Source organism: Pinus tabuliformis, chromosome 4_2 (assembly GCF_031772625.1).
Source record: "Pinus tabuliformis cultivar Carrire ecotype Pingquan chromosome 4_2, CPIR1, whole genome shotgun sequence".
NCBI lineage: Eukaryota > Viridiplantae > Streptophyta > Pinopsida > Pinales > Pinaceae > Pinus > Pinus tabuliformis.
In genome coordinates this window covers 610,515,269-610,529,246 of record NC_142304.1, presented here as the reverse complement: position 1 = coordinate 610,529,246, position 13,978 = coordinate 610,515,269, and the positions used below count along the sequence as shown (strand labels likewise).

The window sequence follows — 13,978 nt, the reverse complement described above, 5'->3', positions numbered from 1 at the left end:
CTAAATGAGCTCTTCATTATAATGGTTTCCCATAGATCCCATAGAGTTGAACGGGAAGTAGTAAGGGGAAGGGGTATCCTTTTCCAGCCGGGAGGGATAGCCACAACTTGACAATATTACCTCAGTTTATCCCCTTCTTCTTTATATAGAGAGGATTGGAGAGTTATTCTTATCATAGCCCAGTGTGGATCATTCATTCTACTGGAGGAATGAGCCCTCTCCCCTCCCCCACCATTTTCAAGGCATGGTTAAAAGGCCTTTTTGAACTCTCTATCTATAGTATTAGGCCTGTTCTGCTTTCTTGAAATAATTGTTGTTTTTCCTGGAAGAAAGAGGAGGTTCTTTTCAATTTAATACAATATTGCTGAACACCTCACGGTGCTTACACCTATCGCCTATCGAAGTGATGTTCTTTCACCTCGTAAAAGAACTTACCTAGAGAAGGATTTCCAGCTTAGATGCTTTTAGTAGTTATTCCATACCAACTTGGTTGCCTGACGCTGTTGGGCGTGACACCTGGTACACCATAGGTTGGCCCAACCCAGTCCTCTCGTACTAGGGTTGGCTCCTCGCAGTTCTCCCTTCAACACCAGTGGTAGATAGGAACCAAACTGTCTCACGATGTTCTAAACCCAACTCACGTACCACTTTCATCGATGAACAACCGAACCCTTAGGACCTTCTTCAACAACAGGATGTGATGAGTCAACATCGTTGTGCCAAACAATTCTGTCGATAAGAGCTATTGGGATTCATTAGCCTGTTATCCCTGGCGTACCTTTGATCTGTTGAGCGAGAGCCCTTCCACGCGGGACTCCCAAATCACTAAGGCTGACTTTTGTCTCTGTTCGACCAGTGAGTCTCACAGTCAGGCAAGCTTAGACCATTAAGCTTGCTTATTGAAAGCCCCTACCTTCGCACACTTCCATTACTCTTTAGGAGGCATCCGCCCCAGATAAACTACCCACCTTACAGTTTCCCACCCTGAGAATCAATTGAGAGAAAGATGTGGTTGGGCATCCTTTGATGAAAGAGTGGTATTCCAGGATTGATAGTTCCCCACCTCCCACCTATCCCACACATTCGTAAGAGGTTGTCACTACGAGGCTATAGCCAAGGGGCTCGGGGTCTTACCGTCTAGCCATTGGTACTCCACATCTTCACGGAGAATTCAATTTCACTGGGTCCATGTCGGAGACAGTAGGGCAGTCATTACAGCATTTGTGTAGGTCGCTACTTATGCAACAAGGAATTTCGCTACCTTAGGATAGTTAGAGTTACTATCGACGTTTACCAGGGCTTCCATTCGAAGCTTATCACACTTCTCCTTCCAATATTCTAGCACCGGGTAGGTGTTAGACTCTATACATCATGTTACCACTTGGCAGAGTCCTGTGTTTTTAATAAACAGTCACTACCCCTTCGTATGTGCCACTTTCCCAACCCAAAGATAAGAGGGAGAGCACCCCTTCTTCCGAAGTTACGGGGTCATTTTGTCAAGTTCCTTCAACATGGTTATCTCAAGCGCCCTATTATACTCTACTTGTTCACTCGTGTTGGTTTGGGGTACGGTTAGTTCACTGGGAGGATCGCCCTCCCAATTCGAAGTTCTTTCCTAGAAGTTGAAACCCTAACAGAAGTGAAAATTTTAATTCATTCAATTTGGTTGGTAGGAAAATCGAACTCTCATCCAATTCACTTCAGTAGACACACATGGTTCAGTGGTCAGGGAAACTTCGTCACTTTCGTGTACCCATCAGACGAAAGCCGTTTTGGGGGTTCCTTAGGGACCAATTCACTTTGCGTAGATTTACTGAACACATAAACCCTAGAACTGGCAGGTGATCGTGTTTTTCACATGATTCATCATTGCTCATGTTAGAATTCTCACTTCTGATATCTCCAGGTGTTGTCCCCTCCCTAATTGATAGAACATCTTGCTACTGACACTTGGTTGGCGCCTTGCTTTCTCACCCTCCTCTCCTGTTAGTCGAGCAAGAAATTACCTCTCCTATTAGTCGAGCAAGAAATACCTCACTCTTATGGGTGAGCAATAAGGAACCTTGGGTCTTCAGTTCCCGCTTAACGCTTCCAAGGTCTCATCGATTCGATGAATCACTTGAGCCCCGATACATTTTCGGTGTCATGGAGCTAGACCGGTGAGCTATTACACTTTCTTCAAAGTATGGCTGCTTCCAAGCCCACCTCTTGGTTGTCATCACTCGATCACTTCCTTTTCCACTAAGCGATTTCTTAGGGACCTTAGCATATGATCTAGGTTGTTTCCCTCTCGACTCTGGATATTAGCACCCAAAGTATGTTTCTATGATTGATTAATACTGTACTTGGAGTTTCCTTGGGGTTGGTCAAGCTTTGGGCCACCCTAGCCCATTGAGTGCTCTACCTTGGGTCATATTATAGACATGCTCTACTAAAATATATTTCGCTAAAAACCATCTATATCCGATCCTGGTTGGCCTTTCACCCCTGGTCGCAAGTCATCCCTGTATTTTGCCACATAAGTGGGTTCAATCCTTCAAGGCCTGTTGGAGCTCTCTTCAACTTGCTCATGGCTAGATCGATCAGTTTCGCGTCAAATAGTCAAGACTGGGAGATTCCTTGGCTGGAAAGCGCCTACACCTAATGGCTTATGCCGTTGTTACCATTTACTCGCTGAACCATTATGAAAAAGGTATGCCATTAGGGTGAGCCGCGTCCAGGTCAACCCAACCTTGAGCTTTGCTCAAGTATTTGAAAAAAATAGAGGGTATTTCCAGTCAGATTAGACCCTGAGAATCTTACCAGCAGCTTCGCTCCTTTCCCCCAGAGGGTCAAGCAAGAAATTCCTTTGATTGATTGTTCGCATTGGATTTCTTTCTGTTGCACTCCCTTTCCTAGGGTTATTTTCACCTTTCCATCGCGGCACTTGTACGCTATTGGTCATTGAGGAATATTTGGGTTTAGAGGGTGGTCCCCCTTTCTCGCTAAAAAGAAATCCTAATTCAAACACGCTGCATTTTACTTACAGAATCGAACCATGGGACTCTCTATAGGGCTATCACCTTCTTTGGCTAGATATTCCAACCTTTTCATTCATAATTCTACTTACCTCTCCCTCCCCCTCTCCCTTATGGTCGAGCAACTAAAGTTCCTTATGGCACCTGATAGCCTAAATCAAAGGGCAAAGATCAACATGCCTAGTTCTTCCATCATCCAATGAACTGAAATGAATCACGCAGAGAAGGCAAGGCTAGGAAAATGAGACCAAGATCGAAACGAAAACATCCTTTGCTTAGTATTTTCCCAATCCACTTTTTCTCACTACTACTAATGGGGTCTCGATTGATTCCCCTTCCAATAGCTACTTAGATGTTTCAGTTCGCTAATTATTTCCAGTCAAAGGAGCGCGAACTAGCCACAGGGCTTAGATACGATTTCCTGATTGGAGATCCATGGATCACAGACGGTATCTCCCCATGACATTTCTCCTTTGGAAGCGTCCTTCCCTCTCAATGCCTAGGAATCCATTCGATGCATTCTTTCCAATATAGCAGGCATTGAACCTGCTTCACACTGCACTAAATTCCCATCAATTGATCAATCACTCAGGACCTTTTCCTTGTACGTGATTCCAGTTATGACTCGATATATGTTGAGTATGCTTTGATTTCGTCTCTTTCTCTAGTGACCAAAATAAATCTCATTATATATGTCATTATGCATGAATGACTCGATATATGTCATTTTTCAAGAAATTAGATCGATCTCGTGAACCTCTGCCATGCGTTCCAATCATGACTCGATAGCAGTAATTACACCAGAAAATGATGCTATTATATATGTCATTACACTTTCTTATCAATGCATATATTATATATGTCATTATGGAAGCGATAGGGTCATTTTGACCTTGAAACATGGTTCTCTCAAGCGCCCTAGTATACTCTACTTGTTCACCCGTGACGTTTTGGGATATAGAACCGATCTCAATCCAATATCCTGCTGAAGAAAACTAGGTAGGAAATTGATTTCCATGATGATGAGTGCTACTTTGACACTATGTCCTGGGCCCCGTAGGTCACCAAATTCACACGCTCTGTGGTAAGGATGCGTCTCTCACACTTACCAATATTCCCATGAATCGATCAATCAAGACAGAAACTTGTCTATGATTCTAGTCATTATTTATATACGTCATTGCGCAATCTAATTTGAGGTAATTATGTATATAGTATCGATCATGAAACGACCTATCTCATTAGTTGAATGATGGAAATCGTCATTCAATCTATTAGGAATGAACCGTAATGATGTATCTCATTCATTAGTCAAATGAGGGAAATCGTCATTCTTATTGCTATTATATATGTCATTATGCATGAATGAATTATGCATTTCTGATTATTTCATTCATTCACCATAATTACATATATAATTCCTCTCCTGGTGGTCGAGGCCTACCTTCCTTGATTCTTATTGGGTGGTGGGCTTATGATTGAGCCTGCTTGTGCATCATGAATGGCCGCATTTTCGGTAAAGTGCCTTAACTCATGGAAATTTGAGAAAAGAACTACCCCTAGTGAGAAAACACTCCCTTATAGCTAATTCCCTCCTAATTGATAGCTTTTTTGTAAGCCCTATGTCAAATAGAGATAGAAATAGACATGTGCTTCAGCCATAGGAGAGTGACGTAATGGCGTAATTACATCTCTAATAATCTATCCAAGTATAGATCCCCAGAAAGCAATGTAGAGATCCCCAGAAAGCAAGTTGACTCAGCGAATGATCAACGACTCATGGTACAATTAATGACCCAAAACTTCTCCACGTTTGGGGTGAATGATGCCTGAATTCTCTAGAACATGAAAAATGACATGGAAGAGACTCTCGAATAGGTAAAGCGCGTTCTGGAAAGGTGGGCGAAACATAAAGTGAAAAACTGCGCATCATATTCCCACGGAGAGATCTCTCCTCCACAGTTTTACCTTCTGAAGTGGCTAGCCTACCATTATGTAATGTCTTCCCAGGCAAAGGCGTCTCGGCTCTTGATAATATATGGTTCCCCTTTGTGGCAAGAGGATCCTTTCTTATTCTGGCTGTAAGGGGTTTTACGATGTTTTCCGATGACTATTAATTGGAATACTGGCCTAGGTGTTGTAGCTGAAAAGGACCTCTAGTTCATGGGAGAAGATAACATGATGTTCTATCTTGAGACTTCATGTTTGGCGAGAAAATAATATCAATGTCGGTGGAGTTTGGTCTTGGATAACCTTTCGGTGTCACTTATTCTGGTAAGGAATAAGGATTGGATTCCCCTTACCTTCTATCATGATTGCTTTTAGGGGAGTTTTTTTTTTTTTAATGGGAGGATCCGAGCTCATGCAGCCCTCTCGAGTGGCAATGGTTGGTGGCAACGTTATTGTCTTTTTCATTGCCAATGAAAAAGATATAGAATGAGACCGGTAGTTTGAATCTTGATCTGAAGTCATTTCATCACGTTTTTTAGTAGCAAGTGAAGCTGCAATAGTATAGTAGAGAGATTAGTTATAGAAGAGAGGGAGGACAGGTGGAGAGACGATAGCGGGATGATTTACTCCACTCCCTAGGAGGCTCAGTTCAAATCAAAGCATTTCTATGAGAACATAAAGGCATCATTCATTGAAATGATGAAACGCACCCTTCTTTCATCCTATAACAAAAAGTTGTTGTACCATTTTCTGATAGTGCTGATGCACACTTACATTTCCCCCAAGGGATGATCGATAGGATTCTCGGCTTTTATTAGGTAGTGGAAAGCATCCTAGTGGCTGAAACAAAGGATCTATAGTTTAGTATCCCAAATTGCTTGGCACTGTTAACCTATATAATTGGGATAAAGAATCCCATATACACCTACAACGATATCAAAAGTATGCTGCTAAAAGAGTTAAGTCCATATATCGTGGGCCAAGTGCAATTCATGAAGGTGAAAGGTTAGGGGGGTTTGCTCCATGTTCCGTGACCCCGATGTCTACATCGACATGGATATTCACATATGGGGAATGTCTCCCTAGGAGTATGAAGCTTGTCAACCAAAAAAGTCGGATTTCACTTAGCCAAAATGATTGTTAGAAAGGCCTCATAAAGGAAAGACAAAACTTCGCCCTCAGTAGGTGCTCATGAACCCCCAAGTTACACAAGATTAATAAAAGCCTCTTTGGCTAGGCAAAATATGGAGGCATCTAGTACGCTGGAAGAGGAGGGCATGGTTATTTCTCTAGGGGATGGCAAGTTATCCAAACTGAAACAAATAAGTCAGCTTCAACAATATGTTCGTGCATTAGGAGCGCCTTCTCCCTATTCCACGGAAGAGATTAGGCCGGAAAGGTTCGATGTGCTAAAGTGGCTCGGATACAACCTCCAACTTATGTGCACCCTTCGGGACGAACAACTCCTCTTATTAGGCCAGGTTAAAGGCGAAATCCCTGGATTCATATGACTCCTCAAAAAGGCGCTAAAGGTTTGCTTCGTTCCTCCTCACCTGAACAACTAGGAGGGGGTTGATAATTCGAGGGAGGTGACAATTGTTGATGGAATCAATGACTTCACGTACTCAGACCGAGAATAGGAGGAGATCTCATGTAGGACCAACTTGATCCACTTCTTGGATGGACAATTTGGGTTGTATGAGTGGGGAGAGAGAGGATAACACACGTTCCTAAATGAGATAAACATGCTTGTCATCTTGGTGCTGACTCTAGCCAAAATACCTGCAACCCTGCAGTCAGAATATTTCTACTCTTGACTATGTTTTGTGGAGTGGAACTCCCCTTCTCTTTTCAATGTTATGTCCATGGGAAGAATGGCAGCTACACTACTATATGCTACCGAAAGTTGCGAGCTAATATTTGGGCCTATCGACATTAATACTAAGTTCCCCACTTTTTGTCATCTTTCAGATTGCATTGAAAGGTAGCTTAATGGTAATTAATTGGAAGGTCAATCCTTCGAGCAGATGTAGAGAAACCTTGAACTGCGTTACCAAAGGGTATGATCTACATTGGCTGCATGTGCTCTAGCGTTCCTCCCAGTTCGAATCTAGGCATCCTCCGCCTTCCTTATGTAAGGCGAGCCCTTCAAGTAAGGGAGACTGCACCTTATAACATACCCAGCTAGTGTCATTTCACTTCGGCTTATTACCCAATGGCTTATAATTCTTTGGAGGAAGATCCTTCTTCTGATCCTTCTCCTTCTTAGCATCCTTCAGTTTCTGATTCTGAGCATCTATTTGTTTTTTCAAATCTCTCCAAGTCACTTGATTAGGGCACATAAATGGTGCCTGAGGGCGCCTCACTAGTGCCTGAGGAAGCGCAGACTTCAATTGAATCTCTTCACAGAGTTTAGCAAGTTCTTGATCTTTCTTGTCCAACTGCTCTTGAATACTAGCAATACTCTCCTGAAGACTGGCAATACTCTGTGCAGATTCTTCTAACTGCTCCTGAAGACTAGAAGATTCTTGATCTTTCTTGTCTAACTGCTCCTCAAGAATCTTATTTTCCAATTTGAGAATAGTGCTTTCTTGTCCTCCGAAGTCTATTACCTCCTTAGTTTGTGTGTCTACCCATACATTTTTATTATCACAGACTGGGTCCCTTTTGGTACCCACTTTGATTCCAAGGTTGACTTGGATCTCCTTTTTCATTATGTTGAGGGTATGCCAATCTATTCGGAAGTTAGATGCTACAGTGACCTGCTGAGTTTGAGACATATCTACTAATTGTGACTCAAACCATCCAACACTGACTAAGTTTTTTGCAGGACCTTTATGCTTAATTATATCACCACCATCATCAGTTAATAAGGTATAACTTTTAGGAGCTAAGAAGATACCTTTCTTGACAAAGTGTTCCATCTTGACCTTACCCAATTCAATGGAGGAGATTTCCTCTTCTAGAAGGGAATTCCTAGAATTGTTGAGTTAGTATCAGTGTAGTAACAATCAGGTCTTGAAATGTATTAATGTAGATGAATACGAGAACAAGCCGTAATAGCCATGACCAATTGAACAATCAATATCTTAGAAGGATTTCAGTCTGAGTCGGAAATATTTGTTGTATTGGCTCACATAACTAACGATAGAGTACTTATCGCTAATCTTGTCACCAAATATCAAATTGTCCCTCTTTATCAAATCTTCATATCTTTCCCTACTGCAGACCTCTGTGATAGTACTTTGTGGATTTATACCAAATCTATCATATGTCGAGTTTATTAGTATCTTTTACACATATGCCATTGCATCATCACCAATTTTCTTAGCTTCTTGTCTTCTCTCAAAGAGGGATGACACAAAGTTGTTGAAAGGACTAGGCATCTTATCAAACAAGTATCCCCTTAGTGGTATAATCATGTACGCCAAGTCACGCGAAAATTTTAACTCTTCGCTATAATACACACCTACAAATTGACCTGTTGGAAAAAGTAAAGTATTATTATGATCCCTATAGGGTAAGAAAGGTCGAGTCATTATACGAGGACACACTACATAAGCCTCAATAAAGGCATACAAGTTGGACAATTCCTAGCCTTCCAAATCACCATTCCAGGTAGGTACTCCACCCGGCATATGAAATTTTTTCATGATATATGGATATAAGGAGTTTACGTCAGAGTAGTACAAATTTGCACCATAAGGCTTATACGTATCAGCATGGCCTCCATAGTACCCATGCTGAATAAATTTATCTTCATTCCTACTTGGTATATAGATAGGCAAACTCTTTGGATCGTAATAGCTCATACGATAAATTCTAAGATCTAGCCTTGACAATGTCAAGCAAGTGGTGATATCCACTTTGTATTGCGTCTAATAAATCTCTTGAGCTTTCTGCATAACCCCACCTAACAGACGAATATCTTGTTTCATATAAACGAACAGTAATGATCTAAGAGTCTTAAGATTTGACACTGGCATGTAATCATGTCGGATGGAGCCTTTAGAACCTAATTGCGGACATAAAGTCTTAGCCAATGTATCCAAACTACTAGGGAGTAGAGTGTATGAGTCTCTTATATGGAACAACAGTTTATTTCCCCAATACACAGCTAACTCATAAAGCCTAAGGTTCCTCATAAGTGGTTTGAAGGTGTACTTATCCCCATGAGAAGCATAATATTTAAGCAAGAGAATACCATCGAATCATGAGAAGTTATGGAAGTAAACAATTTGAATATTAGTATTATAAGCAACTAGAGCTAAATGCTTTAGAAAGTTGCACAACATTTGAATACTTCTTTCTTCAAATCCAAGTATTAAAACTAACAAATCCTCACTGAAATTTGTTTCAATTGAATAATCAAATTCACCTAGCTTAACCACTAAGAAAACTGCGGCGTAAGGCACAAGCACATGATTGATTATAATAGTCTCAGTATCAGCTATAATGAAAGGCTTCCTTTCCTTACTTGTAGGTTTGAGTGCAGGTACATGCTCGGAATAATGATGCTTACTAACACCCATAGCTTTAACTTGTGGTTCACCACCACCTATGCCGGAATTCCTTAATTTCCAAAATTGCCAAATTTTTATATCAATTTCATCATAGCTCAAAGGGAACTCTTCTTCAAACGTACTAGCATAATACACTCAAAGGAATAAACCTGAAGGCACTGCTTCCTCGTATTCCTCTTATTTTTGCATGACTAATTTCAAAATCATAGCATAGATGTCCATGGTAGGAACAACTTTCCCGCAAGAATCATTTAACGAATTAGCTAAACCAATGTTCTAGGAAACATCTCCTGTTGGGATTTTCATGACATATCCAATAGTAAATTTCCCATAGTCAACCCTAGTATTGTAGGCGTACTTCATTAACAACTGCATGACAGCCAATGCTATAACTTCATAGTTTGCACATCAAAGGTAAGGATATTTAAATCCTACTTGAATAATTCTCAATTCCAAATATGGATCCAGACATTTTTCCCAGGAAATTTACTACTTTAAAAGGGTCAATATACCATTGAACACAAATTTCGAATCTACAAAACTATAAGAAGCAATTAACATGAATATATAAGAAGTGGTGAAATAATTTTTTTGTTCATGTTCATGTTCATGTTCATATTCGGCAATCCACGCTGTAATTAAAACCTAGAGAATCCCAGCTATTAAGAAGTGAATGAAATTGATTCCACTTCTCATCATGACACCTCCTACCTGCCAAAGGCAGAGCTGAACTGCACACTATATTTACATATACCTTGTAACAACTCACTGCCTCATCTATCTTTTGATTCCATTTGAACTTATCTATCTTTTTCTCCTCAGGCACCAAATCTATTAATAGTGTTCTAAGATCCTCACCGAGAATAGGATCATTCACCTAGTCAGAGTCCCAAGGGGATGAGTCATTAACCAACTCTCCTATTGTTGGTTGGATCAGATTCTTTAGAATAAATTGACTGATAATTTGAAGTGGATGATCCATTTCCTGAAAAACTTTGATATAATTTGGGGGAACCACTACTGCATAAACAACTGTGGTTATGAAATTACCATGTACTGTGTATACACGCACTTTCATGAAAGTAAATTGCTCCACCACTTTCATAGCAAATAAAGGCATCCTTCTGATGAACAAAGTTGACGCAGGTAGAAACTTGAGTCTTGCACTTATCCCTATCATTTGCAGGCACTTTGAGAGTCACCTGATGTCTCTTATTTCACACCCTATCATACACCCATATTCCAACTGGATTGCTACGCATATAATCTTGCATAGTTGTAAATATCGATATACTATATTGCACTGGTTTATCTGAAAATGAAAAAACCCAACCAATTAGGTTAAGAAACCTCATTAAATTGGCTATGTCAGGATATTTATTTATCCAAAATTCATGGCAAAGTTGAACAATGTGATAGGATTCCTTCAAATTGAGCAGTGACCCAAAAAACTCACGAATATCACTAGCCATGGTTATAACACTCTTACCATATATCAATGGTATAAAGAGTTGTTTTACGAGCTTTCTTGTGAACCGAGATTCCATGATAACAAACTTATGATTATTTAGATCCAATATTTTTTGAAAGAATTGACGAAGTTCACATTTCAAAGACAAATACAAATCTTGGATTTCATTTTTAGGAGACGGAAGAAGATTAGTTCGCATACCCATTTCTGCGTTAAGCAAAAGGTAACTCATTATTTCATAAGCACATGTAGAAGCATCTTGAGTCACTGGAACCCCATTCAAACCATAAATTATTTTGATATCTCTAACTCTTTCATTAGACAAAACCCTAGCTAGGAACTGAAATGGTTCACTAGCTTGTTGCGTGAAGTGAATCAAATTTTCGTGTGATTCAATCATTTCTTCAATGTTATGTAGATACCATCTATAAGATTGATTTAACGATGTAAATTTCTGAGACTTAAATGCAACTGCACAAGCTAATTGAAATCTGAGATTCATCTCCTCATGCTTGCTTAGTTCTTTTGGTGCTTTAGCATCAGAGGCAAATAAAAGCAAACTTCTAGCCAAATCTCTTTCGTGAAAATTCAGTACACCTGCATGGTAGATTCTACCCCAAAAGTCCATGAACACAGGCATATAAAATCTATAACCTTGTTATGCAGTCGCTATTGTGAATAAGAAGTCTTCATGCCTTGCTCGCTGCACCAGCTTAACTAATTTTGTTATTAGCTTATCACAGCTTGAATAACTTCATCGTCATTGAAGTAACAAACCCTCAATAGGTTATATGCCTCTTGTAGATTCACCTTTGCTAGACTTCTCTTAATAAGAAGACCCAACTCTTCTAAGGTATCACGATTTTTCTCAATAAACTTCAATACATGAAAGTTGACCTCAAAGACTTGAGAATGTAGTGTATTTAATACATCACACATACGCTTTGGATCATTCAACATGATATAGAAATGGATATAGCTCTTAGAAGATAAGAGATGAAACCTATTATAGAGGTCCCCCGAGAGCCCACTTAGGTAACCACCTTCAATATCATCTAACGTTGAAGGTACATCTACCTTAGATTTCCAAGGTAACAACTCGTAAACCATGAGAAGATTGAATTTAATCGAAATAATGCTTAAGTCAACATTGCACATAGCATAGAAATTTAAGGGTATATAACCCTTACCCTTATTCTTAGAAATAGGTAATTCAACAGTATAGCTCGCTTCTATTTTCAAGGTAGTCAATTGTCTTTCCACAATTAACTCTACCAAGCTTACCCTAATAGCATAATGACTCCTAGTCACTTTGCCTTTTTTTTTTATCTTTGTTTAAAGAGAACATCACATCATCCTTACCTGCTTTATTCATTCCCATATTAACAGCTTGTACTCGTACAGTAGAATCAATATGTTTGATCAAAGTAGATACCCTAACGACAGATAAATTCTGTACACAGTTGAACACTGACCCTAGTACATGAATAATGATAGCCTCCAGTGTATATTGACCAAACACATTAATATAAGTCAAATCCTTTTCAAATAGGCCACACTTCTGCAGTAGATATACCTTAGCAATAATCATATCTTTACAAATTAAGAGTTTGATCGAGCTTCGAAAACTTTTAAACGCACTCTGTTCATCAAAATTCATAGTGAGATCTTCTAATTTTTTTTGTAAATCAAACAACTCTTCCTGGCTAAAATATTCACCTTGAGATAATAAAAATATTTTCGACTAAATCAACTTCTTGATAACTGCATTGTGATAGAGAGTCACATTAGAAGTTTTATAACTAGATATCGAATCAGAAATCTTGTTGTAGAAATTCTATTAGAACAAATCAATGGTTTGTGCCTGACTTGAATTATCACCACTTGAACCAGCAAACGACGAAAATGGAACCATCTTTAATCTAGCTAGCATCTTGTATCTTAATGGAAGACGAAAATATTGAGTAAAAGAGATGTTAGATCAAATCATTTAAGTCATGCATGGCCAGAGTGATCCGGGTGGATGTTGGTGGCCACCCACCTATCCCACTTGGACCCCCACAACTGTCTCTTTTAGTTTTTCAGTTTCTATAATTGTAGCACAATTTACTATTTTTAGTAGTTTTTTAGGTCCTGAACTTCCGGAGTCGTTTTGAGGCCCTAAATGATGTTTTCTGGGAAATATGGGAGCCACATGGGTCCATGGATTGATGCTTCTCTTCCCAAAGATGTAGTGCTCAGATAGATCTTTCTAATGAGCTATTGTACAGATCAAACGAATATCGGGTGCCAAAGTTACGACTCGGGGAAGTTGATGTACCAACTTACCCAAAACGGGGCCCACAATTTGGCGTTTCATCTTCTAGGGTTAGGTTTTGGGATGTTAAGGGCTTTCCATTGTTTCTCAACAATAAATAGGCCTTCAAGGCTCATTGTAACATATTTCAGAGGCATGTAGCCACCACATCTCTTCTCAGAGATAAGCTACCATCGCCCTAGCTGGTCTATTTCCATTTCTGTTTGTAAGCATATTTCAGTATTTTACCTTAATGAAATGAAGTATTCTTTCCATTGCATCTCTATATTTATGGTTATCCATGTAATTTGTTGTGTTCCTATTTAAATCTAGATCAGCGGTATCAGAGTGGTCTGCTTCTTCTCTGTTTTTCTTTTCATGTCCTGAACGAGGTCGGGATATAAGGAGTTAGGGCTTGAACTAGTCAAACCTTTGCAAGACCAGCATCTCAAATCCTGACGGCCTCCCATGGCGGATGAGAAGAAAGACGAGGGGGCAGGATATCCTATCAATATCTTGCTCGAAGAAGCCCTCGAGCAACAAAGGAATGCGATGATGGACAACTTTTCCCAGATCCTTTAGCGGCTACCCAGAGGCGATGCATCGACTTCCAATAGCTACTCTGGAAATGCCACACCCTTTAAGGTACAAATTAATTTTGAAATCTCCATATTTGAGGATCAAATAGATGCAGATGTCATAGATAAATGGTTAAATCTTC

The 13,978-nt window shown here is 39.7% G+C and overlaps 1 pseudogene; it reads right to left on the bottom strand.

Annotated features, from left to right (window-relative positions):
* Window positions 1-416: 416 nt before the first annotated feature.
* LOC149170785 (25S ribosomal RNA) lies at window positions 417-3,410 on the bottom strand (annotated as a pseudogene).
* Between the last annotated feature and the right edge of the window lie 10,568 nt (window positions 3,411-13,978).